Consider the following 23,798-nt stretch of genomic DNA (forward strand, 5'->3'; position numbering starts at 1 on the left):
TGTGTATATTATGGAGAACAACAGTCCCTGTGTAAATTATAGAGAATTAAATTCCCTGTGTATATTATAGAGAATAATAGTCCTGTGTATATCATAGAGAATAAGAGCCCCTGCATATATTATAGAGAATAACACTCTGTGCGTATATTGTGGAGAATAACAGCACCATGCTATGTTATAGAGATTGACAGTCTGTGTGTATATTACAGAGAATAACAGTCTGTGTATATTATAGAGACTGACAGTCCCTCTGTATATTACAGAGAATAACGGCCCCTGTGTATGTTCTTGAGAATACCTATCCCTGTGCATATTACAGACAATAACAGGCCCTATGTATATTATAGACAATAAAAGTCCCTGTGTATATTATAGATTATGACAGTATCTGTGCATATTATAGAAAATAACAGGCCCTGGCATATTATTGACAAACACAGCCCAAGTGTATATTTAAGAGGATAACAGTCCCTGTGTATATTATAGAGAATAACAGACGCTGTGCATATTATAGAAAATAACAGTCTCTGTGTATATTATAGAGAATAACAGCAACTGTGTATATTGTAGAGACCAACAGTCCCAGTCAATAGTATAGATAATAACAGCCTCTGTGTATATTGCATAGAGTAACAGCCCCTGTGTATATTATAGAGAATAACAGTTCCTGTGTATGTTATAGGGAATAACAGCCCCTGTGTATATTATAGAGAATAACTTCCCCTGTGTACATGATTGAGAATAACAGTCCCTGTGTATAATTTAGGGAATAACAGTGTTTGTGTGCATCATGGAGAATAACGGGCCCTGTGTATATTATAGACAATAAAAGTCCCTGTGTATATTATAGATTATAACAGTATCTGTGCATATTATTGAGAATAACAGGCCCTGTGCATATTATTGACAAACACAGCCCAAGTGTATATTTAAGAGAATAACAGTCCCTGTGTATATTATAGAGAATAACAGACGCTGTGTATATTGTGGAGATCAACAGTCCCGGTCAATAGTATAGATAATAACAGCCACTGTGTATATTGTAGAGAATAACAGTTCCTGTGTATGTTATAGGGAATGACAGCCCCTGAGTATATTATAGAGAATAACAGCCCCTGTGTATATTATAGAGAATAACAGTCCCTGTGCATATTATTGGCAATAACAGTCCCTGTGTATATTACAGAGAATAACTGCCCCTGTGTACATGATGGAGAATAACAGTCCCTGTGTATAATATAGTGAATAACAGTGTCTGTGTATATCATGGAGAATAACAGCCCCTGTGTATATTATGGAGAATAATAGACCCTGTGTATATTATAATAAAAGCCCCTGTGTATGTTACAGAGAATAATAGTCCTGAGTATATCATAGACAATAACAGCCACTATATATATTACAGAGAATAACATTATGTGTGTATATTACGGAGAACAACAGCCCCTGTGTATGTTATAGAGAATACCAGTCCCTGTGCATATTGCAGACAATAACAGGCCCTGTGTATATGATAGACAATAAAAGCCCCGGTGTATATTGGAACATAGAACAGTACAGCACAGAACAGGCCCTTCGACCCTCGATGTTGTGCCGAGCAATTATCACCCTACTCAAGTCAACGTATCCACCCTACACCAGTAACCCAACAACCCCACCCCCATTAACCTTATATTTTTTAGGACACTAAGGGAAATTTAGCATAGCCAATCCACCTAACCCGCACATCTTTGGACTGTGGGAGGAAACCGGAGCACCCAGAGGAAATCCACGCACACACGGGGAGGACGTGCAGACTCCGCACAGACAGTGAGCCAGCCGGGAATCGAACCTGGGACCCTGGATGTGTGAAGCATTTATGCTAACCACGATGCCACCGTGCTGTCCCTATATTATAGAGTATAAACGTATCTGTGTATATTATAGAGAATAACAGCCCCGGTGCATATTATTGACAAACACAGCCCAATTGTATATTAAAGAGAATAACTGTCCCTGTGAATATTATAGAGAATAACAGACACTGTGTATATTATAGAAAATAACAGACCCTGTGTATATTATAGAAAATAACAGTCCCTGCGTATATTATGGAAAATAACAGCCCCTGTGTATATTATAGAGGTCAACAGTCCCTGTCAATATTACAGATAATAACAGCCCCTGTGTATATTGCATAGAATAACAGCCCCTGTGTATACTATAGCGAATAACAGTTCCTATGTAGGTTATAGAGAATACAAGTCCCTGTGTATAATATAGAGAATAACAGTCCCTGGGTATATTATAGAGAATAACCGCCCCTGTGTATATTATAGAGAATAACAGTCCCTGAGTATATTATAGAGAATAACAGCCCCTGTGTATATTATAGAGAATAACAGTCCCTGTATATATTATAGAGAATAACAGTCCCTGAGTATATTATAGAGAATAACAGTCCCTGAGTATATTATAGAGAATAACAGTCCCTGTGTATATTATAGAAAATAACAGCCCCTGTGTATATTGCATAGAATAACAGCATCTGTGGATATTACGGAGAATAACAGTCCCTGCGTATAATATAGAGAATAACAGTCCCTGTGCATATTATAGACAAAAAACAGTGCCTTTGCCTAGGCATAGAACATACAGTACAGAAGGTGGACATTCGGCCCATCGAGCCTGCACCGACCAACTTAAATGCTCAATTCCACCCTATCCCCGTAACCCAGTAACCCCTCCAAACCTTGTTGGTCAGTCAGGGCAATTTATCATGGCCAATTCAACTAATTGTACTTCTTTGGACTATGGGATGAAATCGGAGCACCCAAAGGAAATCCAGGCACACATCGGGAGACCGTGCAATCTCCACACAGGCAGTGACCCAGCGGGGAATCGAACCTGGGACGCTGGCACTGTGAAGCCACCGCGTTGCCCACTTGTGTTGTCATGCTGCCGTTCTCTATGTTGTTGTGAACAAGAGTCCCTCTGCAATTTTCAGACAAAATGCTTTTATGTTGTTAAGATTATTTGCAAAGGGTTTAGAACTTTTTGTCTTTTCTTTCGGTTCACCGAGGGGGCATTTTTGGTTGAGTAGTTCAATGTCGGTCACAATGTCCGAAGCTGCAATAGCTTCCCGAACGGATGTACCAACCCACCGCAATTCCGAGAGGGCAGCCGAGTTAAAACAGACTGTTCCCGAGCCGTGGTTACGAGAGCCTCTGGGCCCCCGAGTGTCCGTCACGAGACCGCTGAAGCATCCGCTCCAGCTTGTCAGGTTTCCTGCAGGGGCTGCAGCGCCTGCTGCAGTTGTGAAATACATGTCAACGTGTTTCCTGCTCAGGAGAAACCGCTGCTGGTGACCTAAGTCCGCCTTTCCTCATCTCAATCTGCACAAAATTACGCCATGGCTAACAGCAGATGGGGCGTGGTTACATCAAACGGGGCGTGGTCTAGTAGTCTGAGTGAGTGAGTGAGTTAAGTTAAGTTAAGTTAAGTTAAGTTGAGGTGGGTGAGAGTGTAAAAACAAATGTGCAATATGAAGCTGAGCGTCCCCATTTGTCACATTCTGCTCAGCTTCATATTGCACATTTGTTTTTACACTCACTGTTCAATACATTGATATCTGTTCATCCTGACCATGCTACACATCCCAGTCAGCCAGTTCCACACATTGATCCCTGTTCATCCTGACCGTGTTACACATCCCAGTCAGCCAGTTCCACACATTGATCCCTGTTCATCCTGACCGTGTTACACATCCCAGTCAGCCAGTTCCACACATTGATCCCTGTTCATCCTGACCGTGTTACACATCCCAGTCAGCCAGTTCCATACATTGATCCCTGTTCATCCTGACCGTGTTACACATCCCAGTCAGCCAGTTCCACACATTGATCCCTGTTCATCCCAGTCAGCCTGTTCCACACATTGATCCCTGTTCATCCTGACCATGCTACACATCCCAGTCAGCCAGTTCCACACATTGATCCCTGTTCATCCTGACCGTGTTACACATCCCAGTCAGCCAGTTCCATACATTGATCCCTGTTCATCCCAGTCAGTCTGTTCCACACATTGATCCCTGTTCATCCTGACCATGTTATACATCCCAGTCAGCCTGTTCCACACATTGATCCCTGTTCATCCCAGTCAGTCTGTTCCACACATTGATCCCTGTTCATCCTGACCATGTTACACATCCCAGTCAGCCTGTTCCACACATTGATCCATGTTCATCCTGACCGTGTTACACATCCCAGTCAGCCTGTTGCACACATTGATCACCGTTTATCCCAGTCAGTCTGTTCCACACATTGATCCCTGTTCATCCTGACCATGTTACACACCCCAGTCAGCCTGTTCCACACATTGATCCCTGTTCATCCTGACCATGTTACACATCCCAGTCAGCCTGTTCCACACATTGATCCCTGTTCATCCTCAGCATGTTACACATCCCAGTCAGTCTGTTCCAAACATTGATCCCTGTTCATTCTCTGCATGTTACACATCCCAGTCAGTCTGTTCCACACATTGATCCCTGTTCATCCTGACCATGTTACACATCCCAGTCAGTCTGTTCCACACATTGATCACCGTTCATCCCAGTCAGCCTTTTCCACACATTGATCCCTGTTCATCCTGACCATGTTACACATCCCAGTCAGTCTGTTCCACACATTGATCCCTGTTCATCCCAGTCAGCCTGTTCCACACATTGATCCCTGTTCATCCTGACCATGTTACACATCCCAGTCAGCCTGTTCCACACATTGATCTGACATCGCATTTCACTTTTCATTCAAAGCATGCGAGCTGGAAATGAAGGTATTTGTGTGAGCAGCAATACTGAAAGTACATCAAAAATTCTAATTTGTATAGTTAACTAACATGGTGGAAATCGGCTAATATTTAGAATGTAGAAATTCAATGTCAGAAACGAACAGTGTAGAACAATTCAATGTCGTAATCCGTTTGTTCACTAACAGAAAGATAACTGATGTCGCAACATGAATTTCCCTACGGTGATCCAAGATGGTATAACTGAAAAGTTTTCGTCATAAATCACCTCACAAGTTAACAGCGAGGCATTAACTGCATCAGGAAGGATCCTATCAATTCACAGTGAAGATGTCGGAAACATTAACAAGTATCAAGAAAGTATTTTACACGTCCCTCGTTTTTATTGGTGTTCCTGGTAAGTTACTCTGATCAGAGCAGTTATTTAAACTTGTGATTGAAATTCTCTGGTTTTATACTGTTACTCATTAAATTTCCTCCTGAGCTGATTGTTACCGTGATGCATGTACGTGATCATTGATCTGCGCTGTCTGCAATTGAATTGTCCGAATTATCTCTGTGGGATCATACGATTTCCTCAACTGAGCCACCCATGTTTATAACTTACAGCCCAACGGAAATGTCCAGTTATTGTGTTTCATTTCATATCTTGAAATATTAACCCAGACTTAAATTGATACATCGTTTTTGACGGACGGTAGTAGCAGGAATACGGAACAGAATGAGGGTTGCAATTCAGAGAGGATGACCTGATTCAAGTGAAAATGTATTCCTCAGAGCAATTGTCGGTGCAGAATTATACTGACTGTGATCACGAATCCGAGTCGAATACATAAGCATAGTAAATATCTGTTAGTGAGAGCATCTGTCAATTCTGGTTTTGTATTGTCCAGGAAGCTAGCTGGGGTTGGATACCTGACAGAACTGACTATTGATCCATTTAGATGTCTGTCAGTTTTCGAATTGCACCGAGTGTATGTTACGAAACAGAGTGGAATACGCGATTTCCCCCTCCCGTGCCCAAGTATTACTGGGGTTACCTGTCAGTGCCGAATTGTGTGGAGTGTGCGTCGCAAATTGGTGTTAAATAATTTGATTCAATTTTCAGATCATTACTTGGGGTTTCAGTTATCACCCCATTCCAGGCAGCTGGCGCTCTTTTTTACCAATTTTTCGCACTGAAAAGTTGAATCTTTTCTGCAGTTGTTGACGGAACATTGTGATGGGTGCATACAGTACAATGTGCAAATATCTGTGTGTTTCGTAATCATCTGCTCAAACAGAAACTGTTGTTTCTGAAACATGAACAACCCGACAAGTCTCTTACTGTTTACCAATCCACTTCCTGCTTTGGTTTACTTCAAACCTTCCAGAAATTTATTCGAATATCTGTTGTATTGTGTCGGTAGTTGAACCTAGGGCACTGTATTAATTGATTCATAAATCTATTAATCAGAACCGCTAACAGCCCCAATTCCGTTCCCGCACTGTGATTGTCCAAAGAATATTTGGAAACACATTTTTCCAATTCATATGAAACACCTGACGGCTAACTTTATTGGACTTAATTTCCAGCGACAACGTCAATTAACGACTTGTTATTCATGTGTTGACACATTTTTTGAATTCTTCCTCTCAATTAAATCTTGTCTTTTGTTTCGGAAATAACCTCGTTGTCTCCCGACTGCATCTCAGCTATGTAAGTGCAGAACAATATTCATCCGAAATCCTTCCCACATTGTACATAACTTCCTAACATCTGCTGCTTGGGCACTTGATTCCAATAGTTCTGCCATTCGTCGGTATAGAACATAGAACAGTACAGCACAGAACAGGCCCTTCGGCCCTCGATGTTGTGCCGAGCAATGATCACCCTACTTAAACCCACGTAACCCAACAATCCCCCCATTAACCTTACACTACGGGCAATTTAGCATGGCCAATCCACCTAACCCGCACATCTTTGGACTGTGGGAGGAAACCGGAGCACCCGGAGGAAACCCACGCACACAGGGGGAGGACGTGCAGACTCCACACAGACAGTGACCCAGCCGGGAATCGAACCTGGGACCCTGGAGCTGTGAAGCATTGATGCTAACCACCATGCTACCGTGAGGCCCTTTGTACTGTTGCAACTTTGCATTTTAATTCGAAAATCAGAGAGCTTGGCAATATCTTATTAATTAAATCCATAATGAAGATGGTTATCCAAATACTTTCACATGGTGTTACCTTTTTGGAATGTATGTTGAAGACTGTTGATTATATTCTGTATGTCTGGGCTTTCCGTTTTTTTTTAAAAATTACCGTTCGCTTAATTTCTTTCCGAAGACATTAGTTAGCCACATTGCAATTTTTTGAACTTGTGCTAGCTGCTTCAAAAAATCTGCCTTTAAATTCTTTGGCAATGAGCTCACGATTGTTAATGAATAGGAAAAAAGAATCTGCTGTCTTGCCCCATCACATTTTCATAGAATATACAATGCAGAAGGAGGCCATTCGACCCATCGTGTCTGCACCGGTTCCTGGAAAGAGCACCCTGCACTAACACCTCCACCCTAGCCCCATAACCCAGTAACCCCACCCAACACTAAGCAATTATGGACACTAAGGGCAATTTATCATGGCCAGTCCACCTGCACATTTTTGCACTGTGGGAGGAAACCGGAGCACCCGGAGGAAACCCACGTACACACGAGGAAGATGTGCAGACTCCGCACAGACAGTGACCCAAGCCGGAATTGAACCTGGGACCCTGGAGCTGTGAAGCGATTGTGCTATCAACAATGCTACAATGCTGAATCCATCGAAACCAGATATTTAGCTATTATTTGATTACTTTGGCAAATATTTGCTTTAGCTTAATCAAATATATTGTTTGGATTTTAATCGCTAACATCTCAGAGATTAATTGTTGCCGCCATGATGCATTTCCCTTCCGCAGGCACAGGGTCCGAATGCACATCAATCGGTTCATCCCGCGTCCAACGACTCACATCAATAGTGAACACATTCCTTCGAAGTGCGGATAATTACTTTTCTATTTTAAAATTGTTAGTGTGGTCCTCCCTGCTGCAAACGCCAATAAAACTCGTGAGCCTTCAATATTGTAGATGGCATCACATTATTCCAGACTCATATTGCGGCGTCATTGCAGTTAATATGATCGTCAGGTATAGGAGCAAAATTTGGCCATTCTGCCCATCGAGTCTGCTCCGCCATTCGATCAAGGCTAATATGTTCTTCATCTGTTATCTATAATGTAACAGACCACGAACTGCATGGCGACATCAGCCAGAATATCTCCTCCTAGAAAACTAAACTAGGAGCGGGAGTCGGCAATTTAGCCTCCCAAGCCTGACACCCTGAATGTTATCATGGCTGATCCCATTATGGCCAAAACGCCACTGTCCGGGACGTTCATTATTACTATTTACAGATTAGCAATTAAAAATCTGTTTAACTCCTCCTTAAATTTATAAACTAGTTTATATGTGTTCAAGCTATGTAAGATATTTACGGGTAATGTATATTTACGGGTAATGTCTTGACTCTGTTCGTGAAATCATCATTTCGTTTGACTTGGGAAATGTCATCATAATTGTTCAATTTAACCGCCGTTCTCACCACAAGCTCCCTCTCTGACAGAAAATACCCTTACCACATTTCTTATTACTTTCTGCTATCATATCCCCGACTTAGTCACCTGCCTTGAATTTACTATTAGCGTCCAGTACTTGCTCAAAGGACTCATTCCCAATATGTACGACTTGCTCCACATCTTACCAAAGGATTGAGATGAGGCCTCCCTGCAACGTGCTCCTGAAATTTATTCATTATCCAGTAACCCACGTTCCCCTCCAAAGTGTTTGTCAGGTTCAGTCAAGTGGCCGTGTTCATGTTTCCGTTCCTTCCCTTCGTGGCTGAAACGATGCGAAATCCACCGTGACGCAGGAAAGTTGCAAATACAAAGCATAATCTTCTTTCATTTCAAACTGAACCACTTCAGTACCTCCATTACAATTCTGTGGATGATCCCTCTGGGACAGCCTGAAGCTTTAAAGTGAGATTGAATTATAGTATGGATTCCATTTATTGAGATGTCAATTTATTCAAATATGTCATTCTGCCCTAATTTCTTCGAACTCCATAATTCGAACAAGATCTTCAGCCCTTTTAAACACTGAAGTAATCCTGCATTATTTTACGACTCCATATTTGAGTTGGAAATTTCAAAAAATCTTGTCCCACCGTGTGTTTACTCATTTACTAATGACAACGACTTTCATCCTTAATTACATGTTGTATTGGCCAACTGTCCCAAATCGGTTTTCTTTTGGCCAGTGTCAGATTTAATATCGTTAAATACTTTCTCAGTTAACGATAGAGAATACAATGCAAAACGTGATGAATGTAGGAAATGTGTATATATAGTGTATTATGCGTTTGTGTATTTTGCAGCAATGCTATTTTAAAAATTAGGTCAATCTATTTCGATGATAAGTCTTCTTAATCTGTGACAAAGGAGTTAACAGCTCGGCAGACTGTGATGTCAACAATGGGAGCCCTGGGTCTGCTTTTTCAGTTCAGTTGTCAGCCCTGCCCCGTGCCTGTTGTCTTTAATTTCACGTCAGAATTCTGCTCTGGGTTCAGAAGAAAGTAGCTGCGTTTCGCAGACAGACTTCTAATACCGTCTCGCCCAAGGTCTTGTGAACAAACCACGAAGCGGCTGATTGTTAGCTTGAACAGTAAGTGATACTTGAAACGTTTGTGGATTTTGGTTCACTCAAATTTTAGAGGTAGACAGGGAATTATTGTAAGAACTGCTTAACGGATCATCAAAAGTGATTTTTTTTAATTTTGCTTGAATGTTAACAGGATTATTTGTGTGTTCAAAATAAAGAATATTTAAGTTACCATAAATCCCTTCTTCTCAGGAGAGTCACTTCTGGGGGTGAAGCATCATTTCCTCACAGTTTATAAACTGAAAAGATTGTTGGGTTTTCACACCCGATTTCCTAATATAAACTGGGGGCCTGGTCTGCTCTGGTGCTGTAACAACCAAGTGGCGAAAATGTACAACGTTCAGCTCCACTACATATATTACATGCTACTAAATGAAAAAAACATTTTACCTTGTATTGTTAACACTCCTCAGTCATACTCAACATCCGCTTCTCTTTACGTTACCGTGCAATAAATGCAACACCTGTCCCTGCACCTAACCACACTACATTTTCCTCCCACTTTCCACCATCTATATTGTTGCTGATTCTTAAACAGACTCAACTCACCCATGCATTCCATCGCTCACAGGCTTACAGACTCACACCATCACACTGTCATCCAAACTAGTTCACTCAAACTCACACCGGTGCTCATTTGAATTTAGAATAATCAGCGGCGTCCTTATTGAGACATCTGGGATGGGCGAGAGGCTGTACATGGTAGATGCTGAGAGTCTGTTTACAATTGTGCGGGATTTTAGGTCCTAGGGTCATCTTCTGAGTATAAGTGATCACCCATTTCCGGCAGAGATGAGGAGGAATTTCTTCTCTCAAAAGGTTAGTAAACCTGTCGAATTAATTACTGGAAATAATTGTATGGGTGTGTCGCGAAGTATGTTCACCGTTCACATATACATTGTCTTACTCAGTAAGGAATCAAGGGCTTTGGTGAAAAGATGGGAGAGTAAAGTTGTGGATGATCAGAGATGCTGCGATCTCAGTTGATGGTGGAGCAGTATCGGTAGGCCGAATGACTGACTTCTGCGCCTGTGGCGTTTATCTTAATGCCTCCCAAGGCTGAAGTAGTAACAAAGGTTCACAGCCCCAGCATCTCAGATGATAAATGTAGGACGTTGTTACATCTTAAATGTAATATGTGTTGCATAATGGAATCAACACCCCTGGTTTAACACAGGCATAATCTCTGCTAAAGCAATGATTAACGGCTGGTAAACGCGTGTCATTATTGCTTTCAATCATTTATTTGTTTGCTGATGTCGTCAATGAAACATGGATTTTATTTTGAATAATCCCTGCTGTGTAGATAATGTTGTCCTTCATCCTGAATACTCAAGGCATGGGACGTGTAAGAGGGAAGAGACAGAATAATGCTTTCTGACGCAATTACGTGCTGGAGACAGTTCTGTCTGTAGTTTTGCAGCTTTCAATTGGTCCCACTCTGACAATACGGGCCTTGAGCAGAATGCTGGACGATTGTCTGCAAGGTTTCTGTATACGTTCCGTGGATCTGAGTAATTGCCTTGCATAACAACTTAATTTGTCCTTTTTTCTTTTCTGATACTTGACGTGCTGAAATTAGCCATGGATGTCTTTTATTCTGAAATACCGAAGGTTTTTTTTAAAATTAAAGTACTGTGCTCTATCTTACAAATCTAATAAATAATTCCTCGTAGATATTCGAAGATTTTAGTTACTTATGGTTGTTGTTTGACATTGCACTGACTACTGTTAATAATCAGCGGAAGATTTTGACACAGTATTGTCACTGGACCAGTAAAGCAGATCCCTAGAAAAATGCCCTTTTAACCAGGATGAAATCCCACACTGCAGATGAAATTTGAATTCATAACAAATCTAGAATTAAAAGTCTAACGATGACCATGAAACCATTGTCAATTGTCGGAAAGAGCCATGTGTTTTCCCTGTAGGGAAGGAAATCTGCCGTCCTTACCTGGTCTCCCAAAATGTGCCTCCACACCCACAGCGATGTGGTTGACTCTTCACTGCTCCCTCACGGGCAATTAGGGATGGCCAATAAATGCCGGCACAGCCTCCGATGCTCCACAGCCCATGAATGAATGAAAAAAAATAAAATGCTGCATTTCGAATTGATTTATTCGAAAACTATGTTTTTCTTCCATTTTTTTAAAAAGTTACATTGCTCAAAGTGGTCCATGATTTGTGTTCGACATTTTGTTTGAAGTAAATGTATCAGATAAGCATCCGATTGGGATGAATGCTGCCATTCCTTGTTGGATTCTGTAATATATCGCCGGTAGGCAGTGGAAGGCAGACATGTAAGCATTGTTTTTGATTTGATTTGCGTTTGATTTGATTTATTATCATCACATTTATTAGTATACAATTGAAAGTATTGTTTCCTGCATGCTATGCTGAAAACGCGTACCGTCCGTAGGGAAGGAAACGAAGACTACAGAATGTAATGTAACAGTCATAGCTAGGGTGTAGAGAAAAGATCAATTTATTATGAGGCAGGTCCAGTCAAACGTTTGATAGCAGCAGGGAAGAAACTATTCTTGAGTCGGTTGATAGGTGACCTCAAACTTCTGTATTCTTCTTCTGAAGGAAGAATGTGGAAGATAGTACGCCCGGTGTGAGTTGGGACCTCAATTATGCTGGTTGTCTTTCCGAGGCAGCGGGAATTGTAGACAGAGTGAATGGATGGGTAGATGGTTTGCGTGATGGTCTGGGCTATATGTTGTTTCCTGCGATTTGAGCAGACCAGGATCCATACCAAGCTGTGATAGGACCAGAAATAATGATTTTAATGGTGCATCTGTAAAAGATGGTGAGAGTCGCACGTGAAATGCCAAATTTACTTAGTCTTGTGAGAAAAAGAGCCGTTGGTGGGATCTTAACGATAATGTCCGATTGGAGGGACCGGGACATGTCCTTGGTAATCTGGACACCTAAAAACTTGAAGCTCTCGACCCTTTCAACTTGGTTACCATTGGTGTATTGGGGTAGTAGCATGTTCTCCTCCACGGTTCCTGAAGTCGATGGAAATGTTTATACCTCTCCTATGTACCATCGTCCCGAAATAGGTTTACTGGGCTACACGGTTGCCTGGGTCTGCACTGCAGATCATGCCCCACATGACCCTCTAACAACTAGCCCTTCTCGCAACACTCCCAAGCAACCATCCACCCAGGCACGCTTCCCTCCGCAATGCAACATTTTCCCCATCGGTGCACAGCACTGCCCCTTTGAACACCCCCCCCCCCCCACCCTCGATACTGCCGCCAAGGGCTGTGGATGGTCCAATCCATGCCGGCGAGAGCACTGTGACCCCTTCCGGCGCCCTACTGTAGGAGATTGTGTGGATGGCTTTAGCTTTCCGGTCGTTGTCACTCTATGGAAGCACAGGCCCTGATGAGCGGTAGTGAGGTGCGCAGCACGAGGACTGCCGTGCATATTGCGGCAGGGGTGGTCCGTGGCAGGGCACTGTGGGACGGGCGGTGCCAGCCCGACCTGGGGGCCAATGCGCTGATCACCAGCCGTCACTACCCTCTAAATCCGCGCCTCACTGCGCTCCCCCAACATCCACTTCCTCCTTCCCAAGCTCCAGCCCCAGCTCGGCCAGCCAGCCGCAGGACTAGCTGCACGCATTGGCTCCTCTGGGAACATGTCCTTCCTCCTCGGCCTCTCAGCACCATGATTCATTTTTCACCCACGAGTTTGAAAAGAACAGGAGAAACTCGCCGCTGGTAATTTCTCCTGGCATCAGCTGAACATCGCGGAGGCAGCGGGATTCGCGGGTGAAGGAGTTAATCATATGCCAGCGCTCTTTACCGTCCGGGAGGGGATAGAACGCATTGACGCCGACCAGGCACTGGTACCCTGGCTTCTGTTGGGCGTCTGGCGCAACCTACGATTGTTGGCTCACATGGGAATCAACGCCGAATCGAGTTTCACGATTGTCGTGTCGCTGGATAAAGAACCCCTCCCACGTGGGGTTCACCTGTTTTCCAATAATGTGTCGGAGATCCCGCTTATTGATGGGCAGGGTAATCCGACAGAATCCCAGTGGACTGATCCGTGACTGGCTAAAATGTGTTGTACGATATTGAGTTCCATTGTGTGAGTGCTAATCCTGAGTTGCTGCCGAATCGGTGAACAGTGTGTCGTGTTTTCGAGTCTGGGATCGTTGCTCACAGTGAATGATGATGAATAAAGAGGATGATCAGGAGGAAAGTAACTGGGCTCTTCTTCTGTCAGTGCTACGACCCCAATAATGGTAGTATTTGAGGCGAAGGAAGGCAGATTATCAGTCACATGGATGTTGCTGAATGTCTTATTATTCACAAAGGAGAGGACAGTAAGAAGTCTTACAACACCAGGTTAAAGTCCAACAGGTTTGTTTCAAACACGAGCTTTCGGAGCACGGCTCCTTCTTCAGGTGAATGGAAAGGCTTGTTCCAGAAATGTTTATATAGACACAGTCAGAGATGCCCCGGAATGCGAGCACCTGCAGGCAATCAAATCATCAAAGATGCAGAGAGAGAGGTAACTCCAGGTTAAAGAGGTGTGAATTGTCCCAAGCCAGTTCAGTCGGTAGGCCTCTGCAAGTCCAGGCTTGTTGGTGGGGGCCGAATGTAATGCGACATGAATCCCAGATCCCGGTTGAGTCCGCATTCATGCGTGCGGAACTTAGCTATAAGTTTTTGCTCAGCAATTTTGCGTTGTCGCGTCTCCTGAAGGCCTCCTTGTAGAATGCTGACCCGGAGATCAGAGGCTGAATGTCCTTGACTGCTGAAGTGTTCCCCAACTGGAAGGGAACAGTCCTGCCTGTTGATAGTCGCACGATGCCCGTTTATTCGTTGTCGCAGTGTCTGCATGGTCTCGCCAATGTACCACGCTTCGGGACATCCTTTCCTGCAGCGTATGAGGTAGACTACATTGGTCGAGTCGCACGAGTATGCGCCGCGTACCTGGTGGGTGGTGTTTCCACGTGTAATGGTGGTGTCCATGTCGATGATCTGGCATGTCTTGCAGAGATTACCCTGGCAGGGTTTTGTGGTGTTGTGGTTGCTGTTCTGAAGGCTGGGTAATTTGCTGCAAACAATGGTTTGTTTGAGGTTGCGCGGTTGTTTGAAGGCCAGTAGTGGGGGTGTGGGGATGACCTTGGCCAGATGTCCATCCTCGCTGATGATGTGTTGGAGGCTGCGAAGAAGATGTCGTAGTTTCTCCGCCCCAGGAAAGTACTGGACGACGAAGGGTACTCTGTCAGTGGTGTCCCGTGTTTGTCTTCTGAGGAGGTCGGTGCGGTTTTTTGCTGTGGCGCGGTGGAACTGTCGATCAATGAGTCGAGCGCCATATCCCGTTCGTACGAGGGCATCTTTCAGCATCTGTAGGTGTCTGTTGCGCTCCTCCTTGTCTGAGCAGATCCTGTGTATACGGAGGGCTTGTCCATAGGGGATGGCTTCTTTAATGTGTTTCGGGCCCTCCGTATACACAGGATCTGCTCAGACAAGGAGGAGCGCAACAGACACCTACAGATGCTGAAAGATGCCCTCGTACGAACGGGATATGGCGCTCGACTCATTGATCGACAGTTCCACCGCGCCACAGCAAAAAACCGCACCGACCTCCTCAGAAGACAAACACGGGACACCACTGACAGAGTACCCTTCGTCGTCCAGTACTTTCCTGGGGCGGAGAAACTACGACATCTTCTTCGCAGCCTCCAACACATCATCAGCGAGGATGGACATCTGGCCAAGGTCATCCCCACACCCCCACTACTGGCCTTCAAACAACCGCGCAACCTCAAACAAACCATTGTTTGCAGCAAATTACCCAGCCTTCAGAACAGCAACCACAACACCACAAAACCCTGCCAGGGTAATCTCTGCAAGACATGCCAGATCATCGACATGGACACCACCATTACACGTGGAAACACCACCCACCAGGTACGCGGCGCATACTCGTGCGACTCGACCAATGTAGTCTACCTCATACGCTGCAGGAAAGGATGTCCCGAAGCGTGGTACATTGGCGAGACCATGCAGACACTGCGACAACGAATAAACGGGCATCGTGCGACTATCAACAGGCAGGACTGTTCCCTTCCAGTTGGGGAACACTTCAGCAGTCAAGGACATTCAGCCTCTGATCTCCGGGTCAGCATTCTACAAGGAGGCCTTCAGGAGACGCGACAACGCAAAATTGCTGAGCAAAAACTTATAGCTAAGTTCCGCACGCATGAATGCGGACTCAACCGGGATCTGGGATTCATGTCGCATTACATTCGGCCCCCACCAACAAGCCTGGACTTGCAGAGGCCTACCGACTGAACTGGCTTGGGACAATTCACACCTCTTTAACCTGGAGTTACCTCTCTCTCTGCATCTTTGATGATTTGATTGCCTGCAGGTGCTCGCATTCCGGGGCATCTCTGACTGTGTCTATATAAACATTTCTGGAACAAGCCTTTCCATTCACCTGAAGAAGGAGCCGTGCTCCGAAAGCTCGTGTTTGAAACAAACCTGTTGGACTTTAACCTGGTGTTGTAAGACTTCTTACTGTGCTCACCCCAGTCCAACGCCGGCATCTCCACATCACAAAGGAGAGGGACATCTGAATGAGATAGCCTATTTCTGAGTATTGTTTGTTTGGACAATGTCTCCCGCGACGTTACTGTTGTTTTTCCTATCGTGGTAGACGATGTGGCCACGAGACATTGGTGGCAGTCCTTGGGAAATGCAGTAATCCTGCTGTCTGTTGCTTCCACAGAGGATTCCAGTTCCAGTATGTGTAAATCTGATTCAGGATCCGATAATTTATTGGCGGATCGATGGCTCATCCAATGCCAAATGTTGCCGCCTTCGTCTACACTTTGTTTTCCTTTGTCTAAAAGGGACCTGTCACCGTGAAAACTGTCAAACAGATGAAATCAGATCGCCAATCTCATAAATCATTTGGATGATTGAACGAGCGTTCAGCTGTAACGACAGGGCTGCGGTTGACATATTTACATTATAAAGTCAGGCCAAGGCGGTTTATGAAGCTAGGATTCTGCTGTGCCTTATTCAGAAAATGACAATGTGTTTTCAGTAACTAGACATATTTTCTCTCGTCTCTGTCTTACAGTTAATTTAATGGCAATTATGATCCTGTCCAGGAGAAATTGTGGCCTTACCGTCTGCGTCACACGGTACCTCATCGCCATGGCAACGGCGGATCTTCTAGTAATCATCTTCGTGGTCATATTGACCATCATCAATAATTATTATTTCCCCGTGAGTTTCCTGTACATCACCCCTGTGTGCAGTGGTAAAATTGTCCTGATGGGTGCAGCCACAGATTGTTCCGTTTGGTTCACCATAGCGTTTTCCTTTGATCGATTTGTGGTCATTTGCTGTCCGAAGCTGAAAACAAAATACTGCACCGGAAAAACAGCGACTGTGGTTCTCGCAACAACTGGAATACTGTTAATTTTAAAAAACATTCCCATCTACTTCACATATATGCCTATATTCATATTCCACAATGTACCGTGGGGCTGTCAAAGAAAGGCCAGTGCGTTTATTGATCCCAGATGGATTGGATTTCAGTGGTTTGATAAGGTCACAACTCCATTGCTCCCATTCGGTTTAATTTTGTTGGTAAACGCTCTGACAGTCAGACACATTGTTATGACAAGTCGGGTCCGTCAGGGACTGGTGACGCAGAGTAAGGGAAAAAATTACAGTGATCCAGAGATGGAAAGCAGAAGGAAATCTATGATTTTACTCTTCAGCATATCTGGAACCTTCATTCTTTTGTGGTCGGTCAATGTTATAAAATTCGTGTATGTTAAAGTGATCGGATTATTTAATATCGGTGAATCTGCATATACATTAGAATATGCTGCAGCTATGCTGCTCAATTTAAATTGTTGCACAAACACATTTATTTATGTGGTAACTCAGGCCAAGTTCAGAGAACAAATCAAGTTAACGCTGAATTATCCGTTCAGAGCCATTGCACAGAGACTCAAACAATCCAGGAGCTCCGCCTGGTGACAGAAAGCCGGATCAGGGAATCGGGCGCAACCCAGTATCACTACGAACTGCTTCAGCTGAGCAGAAATCCTGTTCCTATCACTCCGATAACCTTTCAAACAGATATAATCATCCAGTCAGTGAAGTTCATTTCAGCAAACCGTTGAATATGAACTGGTGATGTAAGGACTCATCAGTCAATAAGGTAACCTGAGGGAAACACCCGCAGAATCACTGAGGAACTGAATAGAGAGAGAAGGTTCCATGTCATTGAACGGCAATTCTGAACCACGTTACCTCCATTCAGAACACTGGCGGTTTAATGGTGACGGGGAGCCGGGCGTGGCGGCAGGAAATGTGGCCATTTAGTGGTGAAGGAGAATCGCTTCCTGGTTTGACGGCGTCGTTGAATTTGACTGGAGAGTCCCAGCAACATTTTGTGATATCGGACAAACATTCGTTTCCCCAATGTCAATCGAGATATTCGCAACTTGAAATGCACGGGATAGTGGTGGGAAATCCAGGAAAGTCAAAACTTTAACAAATGTTTTTGCCCAGAGTAATGTACAGTCACACATTTCAACATACCGTCTTCTCTCTATACTTCGCGAGCGAATTAAATTGAATTAAATCTGGAATATCTCACAAGAAACTGCATCGAGTTTCAAAAAGGAAAGCAAGACAAGAAGAATAAGAACACTTTGAGAAAGTCAGTGCGTCGTACCTCATTTATCAGTCAGAATTATAGTTTGATTGGATATTTTGTCGATATAGTTCACATTGCAAAATGCCCCGGTCGACAACAATCTGAGAATGGTCAGTAAATCTGTATTGAATGAAGGTTCAGGAATAAATGTCATTCAGGCAATTCCCACCCGTAAATATAGCCTCATATAATATCATAAATGGACAAATAGAACATAGGAGCAGCAGGATGCCATTCAGCCACTCGAGACTCTTCCGCCGCTTAATAAGATCATGACCTGCAATAATTCGGCACACCATGCTTACCACGAATCAATACAATTCTGTGTATAATTGTTGAATGACTCCGCGTCCACCAGTTTTACAGGAAGTGTGTTCTTCAGATAAACGACTCATCTCAGTTGGAAAGGGGAAAGCAGTTAATTTTAAACAGTGACAGCTAGTTCCTCATTGCCATGATATTTATACAGATTGTAAATAATTGACGTTCCTTGGCACGGTGGCACAGTGGTTAGCACTGCTGCCTCACAGACCGAGGTCCCGGATACAATTCGGGAGGTGCACATTCTCCCCGTGTTTTTCCTTCCAAGTCGAAGATGTACAGGTTAGATGAATTGGCCAGATGGAATTGCCCCTTAGTGTCCAAAAAACGTTAGTTGTGATTACTGGGTAATGGGGATATGGTGGAAGTGTGGGCTGGGGTAGGGTGTTGCTCTCAAGAGCCGGTGAAGAATCGATGTACCAGAAGGTTTTCTTCTGCACTGCATGGATGGGCAGCACGGTAGCATTGTGGATAGCACAATCGATTCACAGCTCCAGGGTCCCATGTTCGATTCCGGCATGGGTCACTGTCTGTGCGGAGTCTGCACATCCTCCCCGTGTGTGCGTGGGTTTCCTCCGGGTGCTCCGGTTTCCTCCCACAGTCCAAATATGTGCAAGTTAGGTGGATTAGAACATAGAACATAGAAAATTGCAGCGCAGTATAGGCCATTCGGCCCACGATGTTGCGCTGTCCTGTGAAACCCCTCTGAAGTCCATCTACACTATTCCCTTATCGTCCATATGCCTTTCCAATGACCATTTGAATGAGTTTAGTGTTGGCGAGTCCACTACTGTTGCAGACAGGGCATTCCACGCCCTTACTACTCTATGAGTATAGAACCTACCTCTGACATCTGTCCTATATCTTTCTCCCCTCAATTTAAAGCTATGTCCCCTCGTGCTGGACATCACCATCCGAGGAAAAAGGCTCTCACTGTGTACCCTATCTAATCCTCTGATCATCTTGTATCCCACAACTAAGTCACCTCTTAACCTTCTTCTCTCTAACGAAAACAGCCTCAAGTCCATCAGCCTTTCCTCATATGATCTTCCCTCTATACCCGGCAACATTCTTGTAAATCTCCTCTGTAACATTTCCAATGCTTCCACATCCTTCCTATAATGTGGCTTCCAGAACTGCACACAATACTCTAAATGCGGCCGCACCAGAGTTTTGTACAACTGCAACATGACATCATGGCTCCGAGACTCATTTCCTCTACCAATAACACACACCGTACGCCTTCTTAACAACCCTCTCAACCTGGGTGGCAACTTTCAGGGATCTATGGACATGGACACCGAGATCTCTCTGCTCGTCCACACTACCAAGAATCTTACCATTATCCCAGTACTCTGCCTTTCTGTTCTTCCTTCCAAAATGAATCATCCCACACTGTTCTGCATTAAACTCCATTTGCCGCTTGTCAGCCCAGCACTGCAGCTGATCTATGTCCCTCTGTAACTTGTAACATCCTTGTGCACTGTCAACAACTCTACCGACTTTAGTGTCATCTGCAAATTCACTCACCCATCCTTCTGCGCACTATTCTAAGTCATTTATAAAAATGACAAACAGCAACGGCCCCAAAACAGATCATTGTGGCACACCACTAGTAACTGGACACCAGTCAGAGCATTTCCCATGAACCGCCACTCTTTGTCTTCTATCAGCTAGCCAATTTCTGATACAAACTGCTAAATCACCCTGAATCCCATCCTCTGTGTTTTCTGCAATAACCTACCGTGGGGAACCTTATCAAACGCTTTACTGAAATCCATATACACCACATCAACTGCTTTACCCTCATCCACCTGTTTGGTCACCTTCTCGAAGAACTCAATGAGGTTTGTGAGGCACGACCTACCCTTCACAAAACCATGTTGACTATCTCTAATCAAATTATTCCTTTCCAGATGATATACATCCTACCTCTTATAAACCTTTCCAAAACTTTTCCCACAACAGAAGTAAGGCTCACTGGTCTATAGTTACAGGGGTTATCTCTACTCCCCTTCTTGTACAAGGGGACAACATTTGCTATCCTCCAGTCCTCTGTCACTATTCCTGTAGACAAAGATGACTTAAAGATCAAAGCCAAAGGCTTAGCAATCTCTTCCTTAGCTTCCCAGAGAATCCGAGGATAAATCCCATCCGGCCCAGGGGACTTATCTATTTTCACACTTTCCAGAATCGCTAACACCTCCTCCTTAGGAACCTCAAGCCCTTCTAATCTAGTAGCCTGGATCTCAGTATTCACCTCGACAACTTTGTCTTTTTTCTGTGTTAGTACCGAAGATACTCATTTAGCACCTCTCCTATCTCCTCGGACTCTACGCACAACTTCCCACTACTGTCCTTGACAGGCCCTACTCTTACCTTAGTCATTCTTTTATTCCTGACATACCTATAGAAAGCTTTAGGGTTATCCTTGATCCTACCTGCCAATGACTTCATCATGTCCTCGCTTGGCTCTTATTAGCTCTCTCTTTAGAGCCTTCCTAGCTAATTTGTATCCCTCGAGCGGCCCAACTGAACCATCAAGTCTCATCTTCACATAAGCCTCCTTCTTCCTCTTGACAAGTGATTCAACTGCTTTAGTAACCCATGGTTCCCTCACTCGACCACTTCCTCCCTGCCTAACAGGTACATACTTATCAAGGACACGCAGTAGCTGTTCCTTGAACATGCTCCACATTTCCATTGTGTCCATCCCCTGCAGATTTCCTCTCCAGGCGATGCATCCTAAGTCTTGCCTCGTCGCATCATAATTGCCTTTCCCCCAGCAATAACTCTTGCCCTGCGGTTTATACCTATCCCTTTTCATCGCTAAAGTAAACGGAATTGAATTGTGGTCACTATCACCAAAATGCTCACCTACCTCCAAATCAAACACCTGTCCTGGTTCATAACCCAGTACCAAATCCAATATGGCCTCGCCTCTTGTTGGCCTATCTACATACTGCATCAGGAAACCCTCCTGCACACATTGGACAAAAGCGGATCCATCTAAAGTACTCGAACTATAGTGTTTTCAGTCAATATTTGGAAAGTTAAACCCCCATAACAACTACCCTGCTACTTTTGCTCCTATCCAGAATCGTCTTTGCAATCCTTTCCTCTACATCTCTGGAACTTTTCGGAGGCCTATAGAAAAGCCCTAACAGGATGACCTCTCCTTTCCTGTTTCTTAACTCAGCCCATCCTACCTCAGTATTCGAGTCCTCATCAAATGTCCTCTCAGCCGCCGTAATACTGTCCTTGACTAACAATGGCACCCCTCCCCCTCTCTTACCACCTTCCCTGAAATTACTGAAATATCTAACCCCTGGCACCTGCAACAACCATTCCTCATTACACATGCCAGTCAGCCTGTTCCACACATGGATGCCTGTTCATCCTCAGCATGTTACACATCCCAGTCAGCCTCTTCCACACATTGATCCCTGCTCATCCTGACAATGTTACACATGACAGTCAGCCTGTGACACACATTGATCCCTGTTCATTCCAGTCAGCCTGTTCCACACATTGATCCCTGTTCATTCCAGTCAGCCAGCTCCACACATTGATCCCTGTTCATCCTGAACATGTTACACATCCCAGTCAGCCTGTTCCACACATTAATCCCTGTTCATCGCAGTCAGCCTGTTCCACACATTGATCTCTGATCATCCTCAGCATGTTACACATCCCAGTCAGCCTGTTCCACACATTAATCCCTGTTCATCCCAGTCAGCCTGTTCCACACATTGATCCTTCTTCATCCTCAGCATGTTACACATCCCAGTCAGCGTCTTCCACACATTGATCCCTGTTCATCCCAGTCAGCCGGTTCCACAGATTGATCTCTGATCATCCTCAGCATGTTACACATCCCAGTCAGCCTGTTCCACACATTAATCTCTGTTCATCCCAGTCAGCCTGTTCCACACATTGATCCCTGTTCATCCTCAGCATGTTACACATCCCAGTCAGCCTGTTCCACACATTGATTCCTGTTCATCCTCAGCATGTTACACATCCCAGTCAGCCTGTTCCACACATTTATCCCTGTTCATCCTCATGATGTTACACATCCCAATCAGCCTCTTCCACACATTGATCTCTGCTCATCCTGACCATGTTACACATCCCAGTCAGCCTGTCCCACACATTGATCCCTGTTCATTCCAGTCAGCCTGTTCCACATATTGATCCCTGTTCATCCTCATCATGTTACACATCCCAGTCTGTCTGTTCCACACATTGATCCCTACTCATCCTGACCATGTTACACATCACAGTCAGCCTGTTCCACACTTTGATCCCTGTTCATCCTGACCATGTTACACATCACAATCAGCCTGTTCCACACATCGATCCCTGTTCATTCTCATCATGGGGCTGTGAGCGTGGTCTAGTGGCTGTGGGAGTGGTCATGGGGTTATGAGCGTGTTTGTGGAGCTGTGGGTATGATCTACGGTCTGTGGGCGTGGTATATGTGTTGTGGGTGTTGTCTATGGGTTGTGGGCGTGGTCTCTGTCTTGTGGGCGTGGTCAATAGGCTGTGGGCGTGGTATAGGAGCTGTGGGCAAGGCCTAGCCTCTGTGGGGGTGGTCTACGCATTTGGGCGTGGTCTACGGGTTGTACGCGTGGTCGAAGGCTTGTGGGCGTCGTCTAGGTGTTGCGGGCGTGGTCAATGGGCTGTGGGCGTGGTCCAGGGGGCTGTGGGAGTGGTCTTGGTGTTGTGGGCGTGGATTTCGAGATTTGGGCGTGGTCTAATAGTTGTGGCGTGGTCTAGGGGCTGTGGGCGTGGTCATGGGGTTGTGGGCGTGGTCTCGTGGTTATGGGCGTGATCAAGGGGCTGTGGGCGTGGTCTAGGGGCTGTGGGAGTGGTCTTGATGTTGTGGGCGTGGCTTTCGAGATTTGGGCGTTGTCTAATAGTTGTTGCGTGGTCTAGGGGCTGTGGGCGTGGTCATCGGGTTGTGGCCGTGGTCTCGTGGTTATTGTAGGGGTCGAAGGTTTGTGGGCGTGGTCTGGGATTTGTGTACGTGGTCTAGTGGTTGTGGGCGTAGTCAAGGGGTTGTGGGCGTGGCTTATTGGCTATGGGCGTGGTCATGGGTTTGTGGGCCGAGTCTAAGGGCTGTGGGCGTGTTTTGGGGGATGTGGGCGTGGTCATGGGGTTGTGGGCGTGTTTTAGGAGTTGTGGGCGTGGTCTACTAGTTTTAGGCGTTGTCTACTAGTT

Source organism: Scyliorhinus canicula, unplaced genomic scaffold (assembly GCF_902713615.1).
Source record: "Scyliorhinus canicula unplaced genomic scaffold, sScyCan1.1, whole genome shotgun sequence".
In the NCBI taxonomy this organism is placed as follows: Eukaryota; Metazoa; Chordata; class Chondrichthyes; order Carcharhiniformes; family Scyliorhinidae; genus Scyliorhinus; species Scyliorhinus canicula.